This window comes from Stigmatopora argus, chromosome 2 (assembly GCF_051989625.1).
Source record: "Stigmatopora argus isolate UIUO_Sarg chromosome 2, RoL_Sarg_1.0, whole genome shotgun sequence".
Taxonomy (NCBI): Eukaryota; Metazoa; Chordata; class Actinopteri; order Syngnathiformes; family Syngnathidae; genus Stigmatopora; species Stigmatopora argus.
The window spans coordinates 1,952,501-1,978,459 of NC_135388.1; the positions used below are offsets into that span (position 1 = coordinate 1,952,501).

At 42.1% G+C, this 25,959-nt stretch overlaps 1 pseudogene across 1 annotated transcript; it reads right to left on the reverse strand.

The window, feature by feature from the left end:
- Positions 1 to 2,575: 2,575 nt before the first annotated feature.
- Positions 2,576 to 25,584, reverse strand: LOC144092015 (ATP-binding cassette sub-family C member 12-like; annotated as a pseudogene). The gene is made up of 30 exons (XR_013305953.1): positions 25,548 to 25,584; positions 25,377 to 25,479; positions 19,165 to 19,328; positions 18,929 to 19,075; positions 18,399 to 18,543; positions 17,484 to 17,720; positions 16,228 to 16,401; positions 15,995 to 16,142; positions 15,367 to 15,515; positions 15,199 to 15,306; positions 13,976 to 14,224; positions 13,781 to 13,905; positions 13,640 to 13,712; positions 13,351 to 13,554; positions 11,693 to 11,827; positions 11,534 to 11,621; positions 9,146 to 9,199; positions 8,954 to 9,067; positions 8,772 to 8,875; positions 7,472 to 7,660; positions 7,160 to 7,385; positions 6,726 to 6,863; positions 4,754 to 4,943; positions 4,596 to 4,685; positions 4,330 to 4,519; positions 4,098 to 4,257; positions 3,950 to 4,028; positions 3,224 to 3,337; positions 2,987 to 3,151; positions 2,576 to 2,915 (listed from the first exon to the last, which is right to left on the reverse strand). The product of XR_013305953.1 is annotated as an ATP-binding cassette sub-family C member 12-like (transcript).
- Between the last annotated feature and the right edge of the window lie 375 nt (positions 25,585 to 25,959).

Consider the following 25,959-nt stretch of genomic DNA (forward strand, 5'->3'; position numbering starts at 1 on the left):
GCAGTGGACTCGTAGCGGGGCGGGGAGACCCCTTTTTTCCAACTCACGGTTCATGCGTCCTATTAAACCGCGAGTTTCGCCCACCATGCTAGGAGCCCCGTCAGTCGTGATGCTAGCCAGCTTTGACCAGTCCAGGTCCAACTTCTCCATGGTTTGGCACACTTTGTCACAAATATCCTCTCCCGTTGGAGTCCTTGAGACTTTGGAGGGCTGCCAGATCCTCGCCTCCATCTTTCTTCTCGGGACACACTTCCTCCACGACAACATCCATACATTTCTTAAAAAACTCTCCGTCAGTGAAAGGCTTACCGTTGCTTGCTCTCAGTTTAGCAACCCGAAAGCTGGCCCGAACGCATGCTGCTTCAGCTGAGGATGCACTAGAGATCATGTGTGCTGAGATGAGATAATAGTCCAACTTTGAGAGTTTATCTGCTCGTATTTGGCCTTGCACGCTATCGTACTTGTCCTTGTGACGGGATTCGTAGTGCCGGCCAAGATTGTATTCTTTGAATACTGCCACCGTCTCTTGACAGATGAGACAAACAGCCTTTTCTTTGCATTGAACAAAAAAATAATCGTTTGTCCACTGCAGGTTAAATACCCTGCTGTTGGAGTAATCATTATTATAAATGTGTTTGCAATGAATATAAAGCCTTATAATATACATGCTTACTATATTAATCAATATATTTGCTTATTAGGAATAGTAATGCTCATCCTAAATGTGTAACTATATTAAACAATATATATATATGTGTTGATCGCTTTTATGTTTGAGTTGAATTAATATGTGAAGACAAACGCTTACGCCAAGGTCGCTCTCCAGGGCAGCTGGGTCCAGCGAGAGATACAAGTTCGCAAGGACATAAAACAATACACTGAGTTCTTGCTCCGAGGACTGAGTACTGGAAGATACACCGCAACTTTTTCCCCAGATGCAAGTTCGCAATGAAGATCGGTGAAGGACGCTTAAATTGTTGTTGGGTCAGCGGATGGCTATCAATCAACTCGCATATTGTTTTTCCTTTGTGACGCTTGATATGGAATTGTTTTGTTTCTTGCTTACGCAATTGGATCGATTACTCGCATATTGTTTTAATTTGCGACGCTAGGTTGACGCTAGGTTTGCTTGATTATGGAATTGTTTTGTTTCTTGCTTACGCAATTGGAATCGATAACCTTGTAATTGTTTTGATTTGAGGCCTTAAATGGGCAGGACATAATGCCACTCGTTAGAATAATCTTGATCGGACGAGCGGCCGGTATGTGTATCCATAATCCATAAATCCAAATTACAAGTCCGTAACTATCACTTATTTAGGTATTTTGCCGAGTAAACGCATCTTATGGAGAAGCACCACCAATTTCGTCACACGCAGTTTCTGGGTGTGATGACAGGTAGGCTTTTTTGTTGATAATGATGATAGGGCCTATGTCCGATTATTATTATTATTATTATTATTATTATTATTATCATCATACCTGTCAACCTCTGCCGATAACTGCCCTTATAAATGATTATGATTCCCCTTACAAACCCCCCAAAAAGAGGTTGATAATGACGACAGGGCCTATGTCCGATTATTATTATTATTATTATTTATTATTATTATTATTATTATCATACCTGTCAACCTCTGCCGATAACTGCCCTTATAAATGATTATGATTCCCCTTACAAACCCCCCAAAAAGGGGTTGATAATGACGACAGGGCCTATGTCCGATTATTATTATTATTATTATTTATTATTATTATTATCATACCTGTCAACCTCTGCCGATAACTGCCCTTATAAATGATTATGATTCCCCTTACAAACCCCCCAAAAAGGGGTTGATAATGACGACAGGGCCTATGTCCGATTATTATTATTATTATTATCATACCTGTCAACCTCTGCCGATAACTGCCCTTATAAATGATTATGATTCCCCTTACAAACCCCCCAAAAAGGGGTTTGTAAGGGGAATCATAATCATTTATAAGGGCAGTTATCGGCAGAGGTTGACAGGTATGTTATTATTTTTATAATACTGATAAACCTAACATTCCTAATAAGCAAAGCGTTCATATATATAATGTTTAATATCTAAAATAAAGCATTGCAAACACATCATTACCTCAACAGTCATATAAAAGAAAACGGACTATTCCTCAAAAGGCGGCGTGGCCACAAATGAGAAGCACAATCTCGAAACGACTTGGAAAGCTGTCCTAAATCAATAAATAACGGCGTTTAGATAAACACTTGTCCTTGAACAAGACGGCCGTGTAATTCAGATGCGCAGAATGTGACTACGATGTGCTTTCCCGCTATTTCCCACCCAGAAGTGAAGTCGGTGGTGTACGAAAGTTGGAGTTCACATTTAAATCAATCCCCTATGTGTAACAACTTCGGGGTGAGGAAACATCCATGTATCCATCACGGCAGAATGCTAGCAAGTCTGAGACTATCACTTGATTGGGCTCTTGCCTGAGAAAAGCGCACTTTGAATTTCATCATACGCAGCTGGGTATGATGACAATTAGGCTTATTGTCGATTTAATGATGATGACAAGCCTAAGTCTGATTTTTTTTTATTTAATAGATGTATATCAAATTCTATTCTAGTAACTTTTAATACATTAGAGTGCAAAAGTGTGCAAGATAAAATATAAGAATACAATTCAAATTTCACAGATTACAAAAGGTGTAATGGCCATTTAGGCCAATAGGTGTAAATACAATTCGATTCTAGTAACTTCCAATAAATCAGAGTGCAAAAGTGTGCAAGATTAAATATAAGAATACAATTGATATTTCACACTCACTGTGGCTCCCGAGCGCTCACGGTGTTTGCGGCCGACAAGAGCGAGGAAAACAGCGAATCGGACCTCCTCGCCAACGCGTCCGGATGGTCCAGCTCTGCCACCTGCGGGCCGGGATTAACGTTTCCGAGTTACTTGACGGTTCCCGACACGGAAACGGTTTGTTGCGCCTCACTTTTCCGTCGTCCATGACCAGAATGCGGTCGGCGTGCATGACCATGTTGATACGGTGGGCAATGGTCAGCACGGTGCAGTCCTTGAAGGCGTCTCGGATGGTGGTCTGGATCAGGGTGTCGGTCTCGGAATCGATGGACGCCGTGGCCTCGTCCAAAACAACGATCTGGGGGAGAGAAAAGGGTTTTCCTTTTGACGTCGCCAACGTCCATAAACCACCACGTGCTTGCGTCCCAACCTTGGAGTTTCGCAGCAGCGCCCTCGCCAGGCATATCAGCTGCCGCTCACCGTCTGAGAAGTTCTTTCCATTTTCAAAAACCGGTGCCTGAAGCTGACCTTCCAGTTTGGAAATCTGTACACACAAAGTCCTGTTCGTCAAACTGTAAGTCCAGTATTTCATTTCACGTTTAAAAAATGCGATATAACCCGATATTACAATTCTCACGTCGACCCAAAATCCATCGGAAACGGTCTTCGCGCGTGTGTTTTATGTGGGAATAAACAACAGGCCACAGGTGTCAAAGTGGCGGCCCGGGGGCCAAATCTGGCCCGCTGCATCATTTTGTGCGGCCCGAGAAAGTCAATCATGAGTGCCGACTTTCTGTTTTAAGATCAAATTTAAATGATGATAGATGTACATTACATTTCCGGATTTCCCCCTTTTTAGAATCAATCATTGCAATTTTTTAATGAAACTTTTTCTTTTGTTTTTAGTTCAAAAAGCATTTTGTAAAATCTAAAAATAAATATATAAATATTTCCCTTTTTCCAGTTTAATATTGAACATAATTTAAAAATATATATTTTTTCCTTTTGAAATGAAAAACATGATTAAAATAAATTTGTAAGTAGAGCTATGTCCATTTGGATGTTCTAAAGCGATTTATAGTACAAATATTCCCCTAATTGTGATTAAATCCTGAATGGCATCGATAGTTTGGAGTCAATCCACAGTCCTACTCACCGAGTCCTTGACATAAGCTCTCTCCAGAGCTGCCCAGATTTCCTCGTCGCTGTAGCTGTTCAAGGGGTCCAGGTTGTATCTGTGGACATGGACAAAGGTGGTCGTCAGCCGACGGAGGTCCGCCACCCAACCGCGACCGCTGGGTTACCTGACGGTGCCGCTGAACAGCATGGGATCCTGCGGGATGATGGACAGTTTGCTACGCAGATCTCTCAGACCGATGGTCGAGATGTCCACCCCGTCGATGAGGATGCTTCCCTCAGCGGCTTCCACCAGCCGGAAGAGCGCCGTCCCCAAGGAGGATTTACCTGAACGGAGACAGAGTCATTCGCTATTGGCCGCAAACTGACGGCGACCGAGGAAGTCAGTAAAACCCTCACCGGAACCCGTCCTTCCAACGATGCCCAGCTTCTCGCCGGCTCGGATGAGGAAAGTCAGCCCGTCCAGGACAACCGGCGTGTTCTCCCGGTACCTCATCTTGTAGCCCCGGAAGTCGATGGAGCCGGTCGCGGGCCAGTTTTCGGGAACGTGGGCGTCTTCCACGTGTCTGGCCGCTTCCGATTTACAGCCCTGATCAGAAGAATCTTGGATTTTAGAAGGAACGCCATCACGCGGAGGTCCGACGGCTACGGGTTCTGTGAGCGACCGTGATGTACTCCTGGAGCCTCTCCACCGAGTTGAACCTGGCCTCCACCTCCATGGCTTCCGTCACCAGGTACTGCAGCATCCCCGTCAGCTGCACGTGGCTACGTTAGCGGCGGAAAGCCACAAAGTCGCGCCACTTTGAAACATTTTAAAAACTACCTGAATGGTGTAGGACAGAGCCAGGCCTTTCAAGAATGGACTGATGTCCTCGTTGCTACTCAGAACCACAAAGAGGGACACGCACAAGGTCAAGGCGGCCGCCATGAAGTCGAGCCTGAAGGCCAGCCAACGAGAGCCGGCGTAGAAGAGCTGGTAGTGGTTGGAAGTGATGTCGTTCAGGGACTGGAACCTACCGCAAAACCAAGGATTGACACCATGAGTCAAATGGGATTGAGAGCCTTTGACTCTGTAAGTACAGTACAAATGAGCTAAAAAGCGCCCGCCAGGGGGGCCGGATCGGAACCACAAGTGGGCCACTTCTACCCACGGGCCGCATGTTTGACACCCCTGCTCTAAACACTCTAAATCGCAGGTGTCAAAGCGGCGGCCCGGGGGCCAAATCTGGCCCGCCGTATCATTTTGTGCGGCCCGAGAAAGTCAATCATGAGTGCGGACTTTCTGTTTTAGGATCAAATTCAAATGATTATAGATGTTATAGATGACATTACATTTCCTGATTTTCCCCTTTTTAAAAACAATCATTGCAATTTTTTTAATACATTTTTTTTCTTTGGTGTTTTTAGTTCAAAAATCATTTTGTAAAATCTAAAAATAAATATACAAATATTTTCCGTTTTCCACTTATAAAAACATGATCAAAAGACATTTCCATTAATAAGAAAAAAAAAGCTCAAATAAACATTGTTTTAGATCAGGGGTAGGGAACCTATGGCTCGGGAGCCACATGTGGCTCTTTGGATGGGTGCATCTGGCTCTTTGCTAACCTGTGAGCTAAAATATGGAAATTGCTGGTGACCGAACTGAGATATTACATCTAGAACTGCTTTAATCTTCTTCTTTTTTTTGCAGTAGACTCTTCTGGAATGCATCCTCTCATTGATTAGCAAAAGCATAAGAATCTTTAAAAAAAATTCCGTTTTTTCCACTTTAAAAGTGGTGAAATTACAAAAAAAATTGAAAAGGAACTTGTTTACATGTATGTATTTTGACTTTTAAATTCGTAGTATGGCTCACAAGGAATAAGATTGGAAAATATGAATAGTTTGTGGCGCTCTTCGTCAAAAAGCTTCCCGACCCCTGTTTTAGATCTATAAAAACAGACTATTTAGGGCTTTTGATCAAGTTCTTTTAATCCAATTTAGAAAAATAAAAAAAAATCTAGATATTAGATCTAAAATGGTCCGGCCCACATAGATTGGATTGGATTGGATAGCTTTATTCATCCCATATTCGGGAAATTTCGTTGTCACAGTAGCAAGAGGGTGAGGATGCAGGAATAGGAAAGGCATTTTAGACATAAAAAGATAGGTAATAAGTAAGTTAATAAATAAAAAACATGAATAAATATATAAATAAATAAGCGTGTTGCTTAGCATATATACATACATACACATAAATGTACATGCATGCATACGGTAGGTCTTAACACTCAGCCATTTTTTGGTTAAAGAGCCTCACTGCTGAGGGGGAGGAAGGAGCATGAAATGGCGTTGAAGAGGCCCCCCCCCCCCCCCCCCCCCCCCCCCCCCCCAAGTTGGCTCCGAGGACATTTAATAATTTATAGGACTATGACTGACCTGCACTAGCAGTGTTATCAGTGGGAGTGTGAATGGTTGTTCTTTGCCTCAACCAATTCAAGGTGTCCCTCCGCCTGCTCCTCAAAGTTGGCTGGGATGGGCTCCAGCACCCCCCGCGAACCTTGCGGGTACAATCGATATGGAAAATAAACGTTTCTGGTGTTTTTGACGTCAACCTGCACAAGGGACTAAAGATGGGAATTAGCCTTAGGCTGTAATCTTACATATAGACATGTATATGTTGATTAATATGTATTGTTGATGTTTTTATGACGCTGACTACTTATTTTTAGATTTATTTATTATTTATCTGTTTTTTTGTTTGTTTGTTTGCTTGTTTTTGTGTCAGTTGGTGGTGGTAAATGTGGTCTCACAGCTTGATGTAGCTGTCTTGCAAGTTGTAGGCGTGGATGGTGCTGAGGCCCTGCAGGGTGGACGTGGTGAGGGAGATGCAGGGAGAGCGGCTGATGTTCTCCATCCTCTTCATCAAGCGGACGCTTCTTTGGAACATGCTGCAGGTCAAAATAAAAAAACCTACTGTAATTTCTCACGTATCCACGTTTTATCTGTTGATCTTTTCTCTATTTTGAAATAAATGACCGAATCAACCACATTTTTTGCCCTATGGCGTTCCGTCCTTGTCTTTTCAGTTTCGTGCATATCAAATCTAATTTGTGCGCATATAAGCCATAGCCTTGATTCAGTCATCATTTTTTTGAGAGACAAATACGGCATACGCCGTATGCGTGAGAAAATACGGCATTCTTAACTCCGACGAATGGGCCAAACCCGAGTGGAAGTAACTTACAAGAGCATGAGGGCGAACAAAAGCCCCAAGATGAGCACGGCGACCAGCATGAGTGGGAAAACGGCCGAGATGATGACCATGGTGCAGGTCACCAGCAGGTGAATTGCAGGAAGGGGTCCATGTGCATTGGGAGAACGCTATCCAGCTCCTCCTGGTCTTTGGACAGGCGGTTGAGAATGCGGCCCGTGGGCGTGGTGTCGAAAAAACTCATGGGACTGGCGAAGATCTGGCAGGAGAACAAAAAAAAAAATCCGTTCGGGTTATCTACGTGGAGACGAAAGGGACGGATGGAGGAAAAAAAAAGCCACGTACCTTCTCCACCAAGGCGTCGTGGAAGTGGCAGGCGGCGTCCAGGGTGACGTTAGTGTAGAAGAAGCATTTGACCACGGCCAGGACCACCATGACCACCACCGTCAGGCCGTAGATCAGCTGGTAAAAGTGCAGGTCTGGGTTCTTGGAAATGTCGCCCGGGTCTGACGTGGCCCCGTTGCTCCAATGGTCCTAGCCAATGTTATTGTCACAGATTCATTCATTTTCTCGCGGGGGGTGCTGGAGCTTATCCAGGATAACTACGGGCTAGAGAAGGGGGACGCCCTGAATGGGTGGCCAGCCAATCACGAGGCGCGAGGAGACCATTTAGCTTAGCATAGATCTTTTTTGTGCGATGTGGGGGCGGGGGGGGGGGGGGGGGGGGGGGGGGGGGGGGGGGGGGGGGGGGGGGAACCCAGAGTCCCCGGGGAAAAACCCACACAACATGCAAACTCCAAACAGTGCGGACCGACCTCGGATCGAACTCACGACCCCAGAGCTGTGAACCCCTCGCACTAACCACTTGTACTATCGAGATTAGTTGGAATCGAATCCAATGGCGATATTTATAGTATGGCAAGTTTTATATCATTTATGAATATAAGGACACATAGGACAATCATATTTAGGGGGAATTTAGAGTGGTTAATTAGCTTAGCATGCATGTTTTTTGGGATGTGGCGGGAAACCGCAGTGCCCGGAGAGAACCCACGCAAGCCCGGGGAGATCCTGCAAACTCAACAGTGTTTTTCAAGATATTTCGTCATCTTTGTTGGACAAAAATGTTTACGTATACGTTTTTTCCCATTTTTGGATCATTTCAAATAGTATACGCCGTCTAATAACTTTTGTACAGGATTTTTTTAAGTAGTTTTTTTTGTAAAACCGATCTGGTTTTACCCATTTCGACTCTAATTCGGATTGTCTCGGTCCCTGGTAGCAGATGAAAACAGCATAGTGGACTGCTAATATTGTCATACTTTAAGCATAATATGGGCACCCACTTTCCGCCTTTTCACCTTATAAATATAGCACGTCAGCAAGCAATGTACCCAGACAATCAAGCTGTTAGCGTCATATAGCAACATCTACAGGTTCTTGAATTTAATGCATACAAAAGTCAAAAACAAAATTTTTAGACCTTTACGTGGGCCCTATGTGAGTAAATATGTGCCGCATTGCATTTGTACGTATTTTTTGAATCGCTTAATAAGGGGAATTGCAATCATTAATAAGGGGAGCAATTGGCCGAGGTTGACAGATATGTTAGCGGTTTGGGAAAATGAGTGTTTTGTGTCCTTACCCCACTGCCTTGACCCAGCCAATAGCTGAGCCACCAGTTGCAGAAAGCCGTGGAGCCGATCATCAAGACCATGATCAGGAGGGTGAGGAAAGTGACGAAGTAACCTGAAGAAATGGACCACCCACTGACTCACGTCTCATGTTTTTTTTGCATTAGCGTATGGGAGTTTGCGAGTTTCCAACCTCCGGCCGCCTTGCAGTACTGCGCGTAAGTCCTCCAGGAGACGGCGCCCTCGGTGTACGTCTCCTCGCTGACCAGCTGCTCGCCACCCTTCACTTCTCTGATGCTCTCAGATACTTGATTATAATAGAATAGTGCCATCGTCATTGAAAGGAATTTGTTTTTGGGTGATCTCACGTTAGCAATAAACTCACTTTGTTGGCCGCTTGTTCCTCCTCCCACTTCTTCGTCATCGGTGACCTCGAGAGCTGTGGAAAAGAAACAAGATAATCAGTACTGTGCCGCTGTAAAAAAAATGTCAAAATGCTACAAAAAGTAGTTTTGCCTATTTGCAGTTACGAAATCCCCCAAAAGTAAATGCATTTCCTTATACTTTGCGATGTATCCATGACGGCAGAATGCCAAATTACGAGTCCGAAAGGATCACTTATTTAGGTCTTTTGCCGAGAAAACGCACCTTATGGAGAAGCACTACCAATTTCGTCATACGCAGTTTCTGGGTGTGATGATTAGGCTTTTTGTTGTTGATGATGACGACAGGGCCTATGTCCGATTATTATTATTATTATTATTATTAAAGGGTTTAGTTGGTAGTTGTGTGAGGACCGTGGAACAAATGAGAGAATTTACATATTCGAGGGGAGACAAAACTCTTGACCAGGTTTATTCTAACATTAAACATGCTTATAAAGCCACTTCCCTCCCTCACTGAGCTGGATCAGATCCCCTCTGCCTATCTCTCTCTCACCCCCACTTACACTCCACTCCGGAGGCAAACAACGCCACAAATAAAGATAATAAAAACTTGGCCCGAGTATGCCCTTTCTCAGCTGCAGGACTGTTTTTTCCGCACCAACTGGGAACTTTTGTAAACGACAACCTCCAGGATGATACAGACGCTGTACTTTCCTATATCAAAAACTGCATGGACAATGTCACTAGAAATAAACAAATACGGGATTTTCCTAACCAAAAACCCTGGATGACTAAGGAGACACAGGCACTCATCAAATGCCGTAACACCACCTTTAGATCACGGGACAAGATAAAATATAGAGCTGCCAGAGCTGAGCTGAAAAGAGGAATATACTAAGAAAATTGAGGAGCACTTCACAGAAAATAACCCAAAGAAGATGTGGCAGGGAATACGACATATTACCAACTAAAATAACAATAATATGTCCGTTAACGCAGATGCCTCTCTAGCGGAGGAACTGAACCGTTTCTTTCCCCGCTTTGAGACTGACAAATCAGAGCCAGTCTCAACACCCCCGCCACTACCCTGCAGCAATACACTGATTTTCCAGGAAGAGGAAGTGAGACTGGAAATGCGGTCTGTGAATACCAGGAAGGCTGCTAGACTTGATGGAGTACCTGGGAAGGTGCTCACAGCCTGTGCTGACCAGCTGGCTGGAGTCTTCACAAAAATCTTCAATTGTTCCCTGCAACAATCCATCATTCCATCCTGCCTGAAATCTGACAACATTATTCCTGTCCCCCAAAAGCCACCCATTGACAGCATGAATAATAAAAATAGGCCTGTTGCTCTCACGCCTGTAATCAAGAAGTGCTATAAAAAGTTGATAGCGTGCCATATCAGGAATACAATCTGTCCCTCAGTTGACCCTCACCAGTTTCCTTATAGAGCTAACAGGTCCACTGAGGATGCTATCACCATTGCTCTGCTCTACATACAGCATTGAGCCACCTGGAACACCATGGGAACCTCGTGAGGATGCTTTTCACTGACTATAGCTCAGCCTTCAACACCATGAAACCGGACATTCTGACTAACAAACTCTCCCACCTCGGACTATGCTCCTCCATCTGCTGTTGGATAAAGAACTTCCTAACCAACCGACCACAAACTGTTAGACTTGGTTCCCAGCTTTCTTCCTCCATTACACTGAGCACTGGCTCCCCTCAAGGCTGTGTACTGAGTCCTCCCCTGTACTCCCTGTACACTTATGACTGTACACCAACCCACCAGTCCAACTACATCATCAAATTTGCTGATGACACCACTGTGGTCGGACTCATCTCAGAAGTGGATGAGGCGGCCTATAAGAGACGAGGTCAACAAACTGTCTTCGTGGTGCTTGATGAACAACCTCACACTGAACAACACAAAAACTAAAGAAATAATCCTGGACTTCTGCAAACAGAGCACAGATCTGGCCCCACTCAAAGAAATAATCCTGGACTTCTGCAAACAGAGCACAGATCTGGCCCCACTCCTCATAAATGGAGTATGTGTAGACAGGGTCCAGTCCTTTAAATTCCTGGGGGTCCACGTCACGGATAAGCTCTCCTGGTCTACATACACCACGGCAGTAGTGAAGAAGGCCCAGAAACGACTCCATTTCCTGAGGGTACTCAGGAGGAACAACTTGTGCACCTCTACTTACGAAATGTTCATGATACGAAAAAGTTCTGGAACCAATTCATTTCGTAAGTAGAGGTACGAATGTGTTTAATGAATTGCACGTTACTTTTAGAGCCATCTTGTCGATGTGAATGGAGAATCTGGATTGATTTTGTTAGACAACAAAATAATGTAGTGGTGCTTGGATTGCGGTAACCTGGGTTGATGACCCTGCGGTTTGCCCGTTCTCGCTGCTCAGCCTCCATTTCCTTCTCAGACGGCGCCACCTCTTCTTTTTTCTCCAACTGCACACGAGAGCGAGTGATCAGCGCTTCTACGTTGCCATTATTTCGCCACCAACGGAATCGGGTCTGACCTTGGCTTGCTCCGCCTTGTAGCCTTTGATGAGCTGAGCGTAACGTCCGTCCTTCCCGATCAGCGCCTGGTGGTTCCCCGACTCCAGAACCTGGCCGTTCTCCAGCAGCAGGATGTCATCGCAGAATTCCAGATACTGGCGGAAGGGCAAGGAAGAGTTTTAAAGCCAAACCAGAATGATCACGGACCGTGCATTCCGTACCAATCGGACTACGGTGTTCCCTCGCCATTTTGCGGTTTTCAATTTTCTCGATGAATACGCTAATTACCGTAATAATAGCCTGCTAAACGTTTGCCGGTAGGCCCACAAAACCAGTTCACCTGAGGCAGTACTGCAAGGATATGTTAGGAAACGTAATGTACAGTAGGTCAAAAACATTTGCTAAAACACGTCAATACTAGCCTAGGAAATATTTATGGGAGGTTTATGTATTATAATAATGGTGTGGTTTCAAAAGTTTTAAAAATAGACCCGATAGCAGGTGTCGATAACCTTTTTGACAGAGAGAGACTGGAGCAATTTATTTCTTTAAATGTTATTCCTTGACAGCCATACTCAGAATTTAAAAGTCAAAATACTGTATGTTATCGCCGTATTTGGCGCTTAAAAAATGATGACTGAATCCAGGGTACGGCTTATATGCGCACAAATTAGACTTGACATGCAGAATAGAGAAAAGATAAACAGATAAAACGCTAAACCAAATTTATTTTGACGTCTATCAATGAAATTTAAGGAAAAAAAACTTGCATAAAACGTGAAAAAACTCACTTGTGCCTGCCATTGCTCGCTCAGGGCGCCGCCGCCATCTTACCACGGGACGAAAAACTAGACCACTAAGGACACACTTCCTGCTTGTACTGCTCACCTGACTTCCTTTTTTAATTGAACTTCTTAATGATATTGAGCCAAATCAAGTGCAATCCAGCAGACGATCCTTTGGATTCATCTCATCTCATTTTATGAGCCACTTTATCCTCATTAGGGTCGCGGAGGGTGCTGGAGCCTATCCCAGTTGACTCCTGGCCAGAGGCAGGGGACGCATATAATTCGAATTTGTAACTAAAAAATGATGTAATCAAGTGTATTGCTTATTAATTCTTTATGATATTGACCCTAATAATGTGCTTTTGATTTATACAGTATCTCAGAAATACCACGTGCGATGATTTTTCTGAAGATTTTCCCTTCAAAGTAAAACATTTGTACTCCCTATTTAAACCATGAATATGGAGGTGAAAATTGTCAATCAGGGGGCGACTTATATGCGAGAAATTGCAAAGTTCAACGATTTTAAGGCAATTAAGGGCGGCTAATACGCGAGAAAATAGGGTATTTTAACAATTTGTTATTTCGTTGCTAATCAATGAGTATCAATGAGAGTACGCATTCACAAGGGAGTCGAATAAAAAATATGATTATATGACATGCTAGAGTGTTTGATTTATTGGCGATCGCGTGTTGAGGATGTGCGACTGGTTTGGATTGGATGTGTTTATCGGTGTTCGATTGTTGATGCCTTGTTGCACATAGCTTGAAACACGGGAGAGTTTCCTCATAACAGTAAAGTTGGATTGAAGAAGCAACAACGAATCACTGTTCTGATTATTTCTCCCTGTGTTTCAAGATAAAATGCAGGGTGCAACAATTACAGCTACCTGAAGCTGGTGCGTGACCAGGATGATGGACTTTCCCCGCAGCTGGCGCTTGATGCACTCCTCGAAAATGTGCTTCCCCACGTGGGCGTCCACTGCCGAAAGCGGGTCGTCCAATAGGAAGATCTCCCTGTTGGAATAGACGGCCCGGGCCAAGCTGATCCTCTGCTTCTGACCCCCGGACAGATTCAGGCCACGTTCGCCGATCTGACCACGCCCAAGACACAAACGCGGTCAGGAAAACTCAACGGCGAGGGGAGCGGTCGCGACGCCGCGTGGGAACCGTTCCCACCTCCGTGTGGTCGCCGTGGGGCAGTATTCTCAGGTCGGCTCGGAGACTGCAAGCATCCAAAACGCTTTCGTACCTGCGCGAAGAAACGTGGGGATGATGCATTCAGGGTAAGCCATGTTTTTCGTGATGTGTATGACTCACTTGTCCCGGTCCATCGGGTTCCCCATCAAGATGTTTTCTTGAACAGTGCCGTGAAAGATCCAGGCCTGCTGGGGAACGTACGCGAAGGTCCCGTCCGCCGTGATGGAGCCTTGGAGGAGGTACATCTATAAGACAGGGGTGGCAAAGTTTGATTGGCGGGTCTCACACTGAATGTGGGTGGGCGGGGCAACTCACTTGCTCTAAAATGCTGGAAATGAGCGAAGTCTTCCCACTGCCGACATTTCCGCAGACGCCCAGCAATTGGCCCTTGGGCAGCGAGAAGGAAATATTCCGCAGGGTGGGCAAAAGGTTGGAATCTTCACCCCGAGACGGTTCATCCGCCTCGGGCTTCTTCCAAGAAAGGGTGGCATTTTCCATCAGGATGGCAGAGCCTCCTTTCCTCTGCACCAAATATGGATCTGGATTCTGGATCAGCAATAGTTTCTGGAGAGAGGGGAGGAGGCGGGACAACTTTGAACAGGGGGTGGGCAGTATTTTCTCGCATATTAGCCACATCCGCGTATAAGCCGCACCCTTAAAATGGCCTTAAAATGGTTGAATTTGACAATTTCCCTCGTATAAGCCGCATCTTGATTCCCAATTTTCACCTCCATTTTCATGGTTTTAATAGGGAGTACAAATGTGTTATTTTGAAGGGAAAATCTTAAGAAAAATCATTGCATGTGGACGAATTGAAAAAGGAAGTCACATGAGCAGGACAACCAGAAAGATTGTCCGTAGCGGTCTAGTTTTCACAAAGTCTAGGGTTAACTACGGTAAGATGGCGACGCCCTGAGCGAGCAATGGCAGATTTTTTCACATTTTATGCAAGATACGGTTTATTTTTTTCTTGAATTTCAGTCATAATCGTCAAAATAAATGTGGTTTGGCATTTTTTTTAAAAGATCTTTTCTCTATTTTGAAATAAATGACCGTATCAACTGCATTCTTTTGCGCTATGGCGTTTTGTCCTTGTCACTTTGCAGTTTTGTGCATGTCAAGTCTAATTTGTGCGCATGTAAGCCGTACCCTGGATTCAGTCATCATTTTATTTGGAGTGACGAATATGGCGTATATGTTAGAAAATACGGTAGTAGATAATCAGTCAACGTAGATAATCAGTCAACGTAGATAATCAGTCAACATAGATTTATCAGTCAACATAGATAATCAGTCAACATAGATAATCAGTCAACATAGATAATCAGTCAACGTAGATAATCAGTCAACGTAGATAATCAGTCAATGTAGATAATCAGTCAACGTAGATAATCAGTCAACGTAGATAATCAGTCAACGTAGATAATCAGTCAACGTAGATTTATCAGTCAACATTGATTTATCAGTCAACATAGATATATCAGTCAACATAGATAATCAGCACCCCTGCTCTGAGCTCTGCCCCTCAGGTTGCTTACCTTCAGACGCGTAACGGACATGATGGCCTCGGCCAGAGCCTTGACGGACAACGGCAAGAGAGCCAGGCAGAAGCGCATGGTGTTGAAGATGGCGATGGTGGTAAAAGCCTGCCGTTGAAACGGAATATTATTATTATTATTATTATCTTCCATCATTGGGTAACTCACGTCAGTGGTGTCCAGTTTCCGGCCTAACAAGGTGTGCAGCGTGAAGGTGAGCACGGTGGCCAAGGCGGGGACGATACTGGTGATGACCATGTTGGCGTCCTGGATGTAACTGGCCGTGCGCAGGTGTCCTTTCTCCTTTCGCCGCAACTCTGGTGGAAGAAATTGTTCAAATTGTCACGTCACAAATTACATTGAAAGTTTTTATTATCATTGTACGTATAAGTAGCATGAGATTTAAAGCTTCGCCAGAAAGTGCACAAATCACAACAACAAATTATCCATAAATCATATTTTATCCTAGAACATCAAGTTTTTTCATTTTTTTAGTTAGCCATATGATGTGTTTTTCCCTCCTAACAATTGATACTAAAAAACACATTTGTATCCATATTTTACCCATTTACATTTTTTCATTTTCAGTGTTTTAGTTCGTCGTGTGATGAGTAAAGAAAAGATTTCCATTTTTAAACAAAATTGTCATTGCATCCCCCTAAAAATCCCATAAACTTTCCTCTTTTAATTTCACCTTTTCACTCATAATGAAAGGTTGCTCCAAATATGACCGTTCATGAAAAGCTACAATGTTTCAATCTGAGTTTTTGCACCCCAAAAAAAAATACATTCCTACCGGCAATTTTCTCCTTAAAAGAATCTTCCCAGGCGTACATTTTGATGAGCTTGATATTGTTGAGCACTTCGTTCCAGGTGCGAACACGACTGTCGGTCATCAAAGCGGCTTTTTGACGGAACTTGCTGATGAGCTTGGCCAAGAAAAACTAAATGCCAGGAAAAACAAACAACACACCAAACTTCATCGTTAAAAATAAAATAAAAAATAAGTGAAGTGAGCGGTTTCCTGACCTGCAGAGGGATGACGATGAGATAGGTCCCGACTCCCATCAGCGCCGTCACCCCCAGGATGTAGCAGGCGCAGAAGCTGCAGACGAAAAAGAGCACGGGGGCCCACAGCAGGAAGGTGCCGAAAAGCACCGCATCGAAAATCTTGTCCCCGTCTTTGGTCAGGACGTTAATGATCTGGGAGGAACCAGATATATTTCTTATCATCACTTATATGCTTTCATTGCATTTTAAATAACATGCACCGTATTTTCTCGCATATAAGCTGTATTTTTCGCTCAAAAAATGATGACTGAATTGAGGGTACGGCTTATATGCGCACAAATTAGACTTAACATGCACGAAACTGCAAGTTGACAAAGATGAAACGCCATAAAGCAAGACAATGTGTTCGAGAAATGGAGAAAAGATAAACAGCTAAAATGCTCGCTAAAATTAATTTTGACGTCTATGAATGAAATTGGCGGAAAAAAAATGAACGCTATCTCGCATAAAAAGGTGAAAAAACTCACTTGTGCCTGCCATTGCTCATGATGACAAACTAGACACACTTCCTGGTTGTAGTGGTCACCTGACTTCCTTTTTGATTCTGTCTACGTGCAGGCCACACCCTTCCGAATGTGCAATCCAGCTATTGATTTATACAGTATCTCAGAAATAGCACGTGCGCTAATTTTTCTTAAGATTTTTCCTTCAAAGTAACACATTTGTACTCCCTATTAAAACCATGAATATGGAGGTGAAAATTGTGAATCAAGATGCGGCTTATACGAGAGAAATTGTCAAATTCAACAATTTTAAGGCCGTTTTAAGGGTGCGGCTTGTACGCGGAGGCGGCTAATATGCCAGAAAATACAGTAGAAGGACCAAAAAAATAGCATCTTCTACACCAGGGGTAGGGAACCTATGGCTCGGGAGCCACATGTGGCTCTTTCGATGAGTGGATCTGGCTCTTCGCTAACCTGTGAGCTAAAATATGGAACCCGCTGGTGACAGAACTGAGATACTACGTCCAGTGCTGCTTTAATCTTCTTTTTTTGCATTAGACTCTGCTAGAATGCATCCTCTTATTGATTAGCAAAAGCATAAGAATCTTTTAAAAAATATTCATTTTTTTCCACTTGACTTTTAAATTTCGAGTATGGCTCTTAAGGAATAACTTTCGAAAATATGAATTGTTTATGGCTCTCTTTGTCAAAAAGGTTCCCGACCCCTGTTCTACACGATGTTGTAATTTTGGGAAATTGGATGCTAGTTACCTCTCCCTCGGAGATGCCGCTGTGTACCCGCAGCGAGATGACCTTCTGGTAGGCCAGGGCGTTGAAGGCCCACTTGAGGCGGGTGGCCGTGCGCAGGTTGAGCGCGCACACAAGCGACAAGAAAAAGGCCTTGAAGAATTCGGAGGCGAATAGAGCAAAGCATAAGCCCACGCCCTGCAGTAGCGTCCACTTGGAAGGGTCTTTGACGTAGTTCAGGAGTAGGTAGACTAGAACGGCCTGGGGGAAAATGTCAAAAGTCAGAATTCAGACTTCAAAATTCACATTTCAGACTTGTGGACAAGAAGGACAATATTTTGAGGCGGACATTGTAGTATATAAGTCTTGTCCGCAAGTTTTATAGGATAAAGGTTTAACAAATATATATATTTTAAAAAATCAGGGATCCTTTAGCAGAAAAAAACTATTTTTGAATAGTCATGAATGATTTTTTTTTTTTTATAAATGATGAGTAATAAAAAATAAAAAGATAAATGAAGGGGTTATTTGAAGGATCAATCAGAAAAAAATGCAAATAAAAAAAACAACCAAAAGCATGTAAACAAAAAATATATCATTTAAAATAAAATACATGAAAGGAAAAAAAAATAATCAATCATTTGAATTGTCATCATTTAAAAAAAACACTGCATAATTAAAAAATGACATCATTCTCAAGAAAATTTTGGAGTTCATTCAAGGGACCATTACGGTGGAAACTATCTGTAATTTAAAAACTAATCATTAAAAAAAATCGGAATGAATGAGGTAAGCTATACTGTAGCGACTACTGTTTATGTTATGCTACATTGCACTATGCTATGTTACGGCGATCATCTGGACCAATCATACCCAAAACCCAAACCTCTGAAACTCCATTAGACTTTTAACTCTTGAAAGAGGGAGGGGCCAACTCACCGGACCCAGAAAGGCCACCATGGTGAGGACTCCAACCATCACCGAGAGGATAAGCCTTGTTCTTTGAAACCTCAGAATGGCTCGGACCAAAGAGGCCATCTCCAGACCCCATTTTGCTACTTCCTCCTCCCAGAGTCTTTGGAGCCTGAGGGGTAACGTCAATGTCAAATGGATTCATCTTTGAATACATCAAACAATCATTTTGGGAATATTTGGAAGGGGAGACAAAAGCAAACAACTCTCCATAGGTTGCATCTGAAAGTCAGGGTGGAGTTGGGGCAAAATAGAGCCGGAAAGGTATTAAAATTGAAAACAAATTAGAATTAAGTTTAGTGTAAGGTTAGAATCAACTTATTTTTGTTACTTTGTCAATATATGGTGAACTAGAACAAATCAAAATGTTTTTCCAATCCAATCTCCTGTTTTGGGTGTTTTTTTCTTCTTCAGAGGGTTGGAAGCAATTCATTTGTTTTGAGTTCATTCCTATGGGAAACGTTCATTTGAATTAAGAGTGCTCAAGCGCCCCAGACCTGTCCGTGCTTCCTTCAGCCTCATCCAAAGGTGACATATTCAGGGAGTTGACGTCCAGCCTGTTCCGGAACATGGCCCACATCATGGAGGTCATCCACGAGAAGGTCGCAAAGGAGAAGAACCCGGCGTTGTCCATTGGGTGCCTCCTAGATAGAAAAGCCAACAGACTCAGTTTACCTCCACGTATTAGCCACATCAAAAATAATAATAATAATCATAAATTGAATGCACTCACTCCGGCGAAGTCCAGCGGAAAGGTTTGAGGGTCTGAAGGCTCGGTTTGTACTTCCCAAACAGCGACGGGGTAGTTTTTCCGCCGCCATAATCGTCGGGCTCCTGGATCTTAATAGTCGGCGGAAGTGTTTCCTCCATGCCGTCACCTCCCGCCATCGCCATGTCCTGTTTTCACACATGCAGCTTTTTAGCTGAAAACAATCTCATCGTTGGAGCCAATCACATCGGATTTGGAGCTAGCAACATTGCTACATTGTAATCTTCAATGATGATCGCATGGGTGTTTACGAAATGTTTGAGGTGTGGTAAATGGTTGGGAAGGTCCAATATTTATCTTGAGATACCAGACTAATTAATAGGAGAATACAGGGAGATGCTGCTCATAAGAACATCATGGCCACTGACTTTCTGGTAGCAAACAGCCCAACGATTGTGAAAGTCAGGGTGGAGGCCGGGCAAATAGAGCCAACCCGGCCGGGAGAAGAAAGGTATCAAAATGCCAAACAAAATTAGAATTAAATTTAGTGTAAGGTTAGATTTCATTTATTTTGGAGTGTGTCTGCATCGTAATCCAAGTTCATTTCAATTTGTTATGTTATGTTACAAGCGTGTTGCCATGCAAAAAATCAGTCTCATTTGAGTACTATTAAAGACATTTTAGTACAATTAAACCACTAGTTATTTGTTACTTTGTTAATAGATGGCGAATTAGAACAAATCAAAATGTTTTTCCAGTCCGATACCTGTTTTGAGTGTTTTTTCAGAGGGTTGAAACCAATTCATTAGTTTTTAGATTGGATTGGATAACTTTATTCATCCCGTATTCGGGAAATTTCGTTGTCACAATAGCAAGAGGGTGGGGGTGCAGGAATAGGAAAGGCATTTTAGACATAAATAGAAAGGTAATTAGTAAGTTAAGTTAAGTGGGAGGTGCTTTCCATGATGGACATCATCCTGGTCAGCATCCTCCGCTCTCCCACTTCCTCCACAGAGTCCAGAGGACAGCCCAGAACAGAGCTGGCCCTCCTGACCAGCTTATTCAGCCTGTTCCTGTCCCTTCATTTCTATGGGAAACGTTCATTTGAGGAATGCATATCTCGAGGTACCACTGTAGTTTATAAAGCTGGTTCGAAAGACATTTTTCGATGCAGGGTGATACATACATTTGTATCTAACGCCAGACATTTTGATGAAAGTAGTATTTCAAGATGGCTTATCGGCAGGTGCGTCAAGCACAGCTGCTGCAATCAAAATGACTCCACAGACTTACACTGCCTTTTTTGGTTTCCTGCATTTGTTACAAAAAAAGCCTCAAAGGTTAAAAGGTTACAATGAACAGAGGTGAGCACATCAACACACAAACACACTAACACACTAACACACAAACACACAAACACACAAACACACAAACACACAACTATAAGGAAGAAGCCCGTCACAAAAATATTTGGCAGCGTGCGCACTAAATGTCTTGTGTAGTCGTTTTTCTTCTATAATAAGAACAGACTGTTCTCGCATAACATCATAGTATAAACATTTTTTGCTAAACTGCAAATAATTCAAAATTCTCATACCATCTTTTCTCCTTTCACATTGATGAAATGTATTTTTGTTTAAATTTTGATTAACTTAATTCAGCATTCTGATTCTGAAGGAACATCACGAAAGATCATGCAAAAAAAGACAAGGATGTAAATTAAAAAATTAAGTTAAATAAAAATATAAATATATATATACAGTCTGTTTTTATTTTTATTTATATATATATATATGCAGGAATAGGAAAGGCATTTTAGACATAAATAGATAGGTAATAAGTAAGTTAAGTTAAGTGTGTATATATATATATATATATATATATATATATATATATATATATATATATATAAATGAACATTTAAAAAAATAATAAAAAGATTTTTATTGTCCAAGAATATCATCCAATAGATGACCTAACAATTAAAAAAATGGATTGATCATTAACATAACCAAAAAGTCGGAAAAAGTAGTAAAATGACAATTTTAAACATCAGAAGCAACATCATACAAATAAAATCTACCAAATTATTATTGAAATATAATTCATTATTATTGGGCCCTGATGAATTGAAGCAAGAATAAAAGAAACATAAAACAAGGCAAATATACAAAATATGCTAAAGAGTAAAGAGCTGCATTGATTTTGAGAGCCTTAATGGAGGGGTCGTATGACTGAGTTTAATGTTAACAGCTAAACACAAACTTATTTTTATTCATCTGTATATGCATTCCCCCTCTTCTTGCTACTGTCACAATGAAATACGGCATGAATAAAGTTATCCAATAAAGTTATTCAATTATACTATACAATTATCCATATGGGCCAACGCCCCCAGTTGCGGCTTAGCTCCGGCACCCCACCCAGAATTTCCGACCCTGAACATACATACCGAAAAATACCTTGGTATCTTTTAGGTGTAGAAATGCAGGTGTTTATGATCCCGTCTCCAATTCGGCACTTTGAATTCTGGAATAAAGAGGAGGAAACTACTGTGACTGCGTGTGGTCCAAAGCTCGCTGAATGATGTCCGAGTATCACAGTGTGTCCTTAATTTGGCTGGTTCTCTCCAGTGGCTGGCTAACCAACAATCTTCAAGCTCCTCCTCCACCTTCCTAAATACATTTTTATTGTTCAATGTGTGAATCACCTTTAAAGGCCATTCGCAGAAGTCCGATTCATTTTCACTGGCAGTCTAAAGTGGAGATGGACCCATGCGATTCTTAAGGTGTTCATTTGCAGTAAACGTGGAAACATTGGTGTCAATAGGATTGATTCTACTCATATACTGTATTTTCTGGCATATATGCCGCATAGATAAACAGATAAAAGGCTAAATAAAATTGATTTTGACATCTATGAATGAAATTCAAGAAAAAAACGATCTTGCATAAAACGTGAAAAACCACCTGTGCCTGCCATTGCTCGCTCAGGGCGCCGCCATCTTACCTAGGGATGACAAACTAGACCGCTACGAACACACTTTATGGTTGTAGTGGTCACCTGACTTCCTTTTTGATTCCGTCTACGTGCAGGCCACACCTTTCCGGAATGTGCAATTTGGCTATAGGATGTATACAGCATCTCATAAATAACACGTGCGATGATTTTTCTGAAGATTTTCCCTTCAAAGTAACACATTTGGGCTCCCTATTAAAACCATGAATAGGAGGTGAAAATTGTGAATCATGGGGTGGCTTATTGGCCAGAAATGGTCAAATTCAATGATTTTTAAGGCCATTTTAAGGGTGTGGCTTATACGCGGAGGCAGCTAATATGCCAGAAAATACCGTATTTCTAAGGAAATATATAGAGGTTTTTTTATAACTTACATTTATGTACGTTGCATAACTACCAATGTTACAGAGAAAGAGCACAAATTTGCATTGGTGGTGATGTGTGTGTGGGGGGGGGGGGGGGGCTGCCTTCTCACTGATAGTTGCCGTAAATCAATTGCTATGTTCAATCTCAAAGACCCCTTCAGGAGCAGCTGTAACAAATTGTTTATGTGAATTTTGCGCAGGAGACAAGCGGATCTGAGTCTAATTCCAATTTGAAATTTCTACACATGGGCCCTAACCCTGATTTAAAAAAAAAATCATGCCGATAATTGGTCAATGTGTCGTCTGAATTCAAATGAGTGCCAAAGACAATTCTTGTTAGCGTTAGCAAAACTCATTGCAAATCATCTGCAGAATAATTTGGCGCCTGAATATTTTTAGCCAGTGGAATAAAAAAAGGCGACAGCCACTCTACTGTCCGATAAATTGACTTCAATATTCATGTCAATGTTTGTTTTTAATGTTATTTTTCTTTTGGTGTATACATACCTGTCAACTTGTACGTTTTATATGTATTTTATACGTTTTTTACCATTTCAAATCATGTACGCCGTACACCGACTTTTGTACGGGGGAATATATATATATTTTTTTTTTTAAATCGCCAATATTTATGAAAACCGATCTCAACAAGACCGTTTTGGCTAAAATCCAGATAGTCTCGTAGGCTGGTAGCCAACGACGCTACTGTCATCGATCGTTACTATTGTCACGGTATACCAGCAAAAATTATCCTCAATCGTATGTATTTTTTTTAGCGGTGCGTACGGCAATATCGATAAAGGATGACATGCGCATGCGTAGATATACATAGAGTAAATATCGTGGAAGCAAGCAGGAGCCACCTAGTAAGAAACTCAAGGATCGGGTCGACACCAGAAAGAATGGGAGTTACTTCAACGTGAATATGCTGCACGCTGGATTAAAGCATCGTTAAGAGGCAGACACTCAATTCTCATTCTGTGTCCCTTGCAATAAAGACGTGAAAATTGCTGCGAGTGGATTTTACGATCTGAAGAGCCACTTTAAAACTGCCGGACACGTGGAGAAAGTGATTTTTTTTTTTTCACATTCTCCACGTGTCCGGCAGTTTTCGTGTCCGTGTTTTTTAAAAACCAATTCACATGTCCCATTAACCAAGCACTTGGTCTCTACCGCAAATCCTGCAGCATCCCACAAGACGACAAACGCGAAAATTGTCTTCTGCCATTTTCTTGCTGAGCACAACATTGCTTTCACAGCTGGGGACCACTTCTCAGATTTGGTGAAAGTTATGTTTACGGATTCACAGATAGCTAAGGTAATTTATTATTATTATTATTATCATCATTCATTTCCACGATGAATCAGCATATATGGCACCGTCTCAACCATGACGGCCTTGAGGAAAAGCTCCATTTGTTATCTATGTTTATATTACACTGTCTGCTTACCGCAGTGTTTGTAAGGTTTTTTGGGGTTTTTTAAGGGGAATCATAATCATTTATAAGTGTTGGCAAGCGTGGACATTTGTGAGCAGTGTTCCCTCTAAGCTGCGCGCGTGCACAATTGTGCACTACTCTCGTCTTCTCTGCGCAGCAGCAATCATATGGCGCGCAGTAAAAAAAAAAAAAAAAAAATCGGATTTTTTTTTTTTAATTATTATTATTATTATTATTTGTTTTTTTTTGTTTTTACCCCTTTCCCCATGATGGCGCCGTTTAAGCGGCAGCCAGTGGCAGTAGCTCTGTCCACTTATGTTTTTCGTGTTTTACAGCATGTTTTACATGAAAAATTATAGGGAACATTGACATGCACCTGCTTGTGGCAGGTGTGATACTGGTGTGCCCATAGCGAGCAATGATGATGTCGTGACCGGATGATTCGCCTAAAGACGTTTCGCCGACGGACGTTTGACAGACGGACAGGTCGCCGAATGGACGTTCCGCCGAACGTTCATTCGGCGACCTCCCCGTCTGTCAAACGTCCGTCGGCGAAACGTCTTTAGGCGAATCATCCGAGTACCGATGATGTCGCTCACACTGGTACTCGGTGCGCTCAGGGAGGTTGACTTTCTGCTCAGACCAACGAAAAATTAGAGGGAACATTGTTTGTGAGGTATGTAACCTTCATTTTTGTAGATTTTTTTTGGGGGGGGGGGGGATTGAGGATGACCTTTACCCCTTTGAACGACTGTTGGATGACTCTTTGTGGATATGGGGCTGAAATTCAGATTAATTCGCTTAATGTCACAATTTTGTTTTTATTCATTTAGTAATGGGATTTTCTTTTGGTTTTCAGGTTTTAATGTTTTTTTTTTCTTTTGGTGAATGGTGTTGGCATGTGCGGACATTCGTGAGATATGTCAACTTAATTTTTGTAGATTTTTTGGGGATTGATGATGACCTTTATTTACCTTTTTAAGAGACTGTTGGATGACTCTTACAGATATGGGACTGAAATTCCGATTAATTAACTCAAGGTCATAATACCAACATAACGCTCCTATTCCTGCGCTTTCTCACCAGCAGTTTCCATAGTTTACCTCACAGGTTAGTGGAGAGCCATATGCACCCATCAAAAGAGCCATATGTGGCTCCCGAGCCCTACGTTCCCTACCCCTGGTGTGGTGTATATAATGGCCTGTAAGTCATCTAATTTTTAGTTGCAACATTACTAGTGCAAAATGTTAAAATCGGATGGTTATTTGGTACGATCGGTCACAAAACTAACAAGTTTTAATTTGATTAGGGTTTGTGCTCCCTAGAGAATAAAACTATTTTCAGGTAAAACTAAATATGGGACAAAAATGTGCACAATCTATATTGACTAGAAGAAATAATGTAGGTATCTTACCCCATTGCACTGCTCATTTGTTGTTGCCATGGGTTCATGGAGTTTAAAGATGGTCCAATGGGGGGTGTCAAGTTTGACATTTCAGCGCTGCTTATTTCATAATCTGTCAAAAAATACACGGATGGTAGTTATCAGAAAAATGACTTGTGCCATATTACAAAATAGTCTTACCATTCCCATAGAGCAGACTGTGTCGAGTTAAACTTGGAAACCACAGGCGTGTTCAAAGCTGGACTGGATTGATGACTTTGCTCACCCTGAAAAACACCCCATTTGAATCAAAATGTTTAGAAATACTTTGTTTAAATCAATGTTTCCCAACTACTGCGTGGAAAGCAATTGTCAGGTCATATGTTTTAATATTCCAAGAATAAAATTGTTCTGTTGGGGTTAGAATCATGACCGATTAAATCCTAAATTATCCTGTTTCAATAGCAAAATTGTCATTTTGTTACTTATTTTTCCTGTAATGTTGTAGGGTTTTGCCATTTGTCACTGTTGTGTGTGAGCACAACATTGGGGAGGGGGAAATGAATTACAAAATAAGATGAAAAACATTGCATTTTTTTATTTTTATTATAGG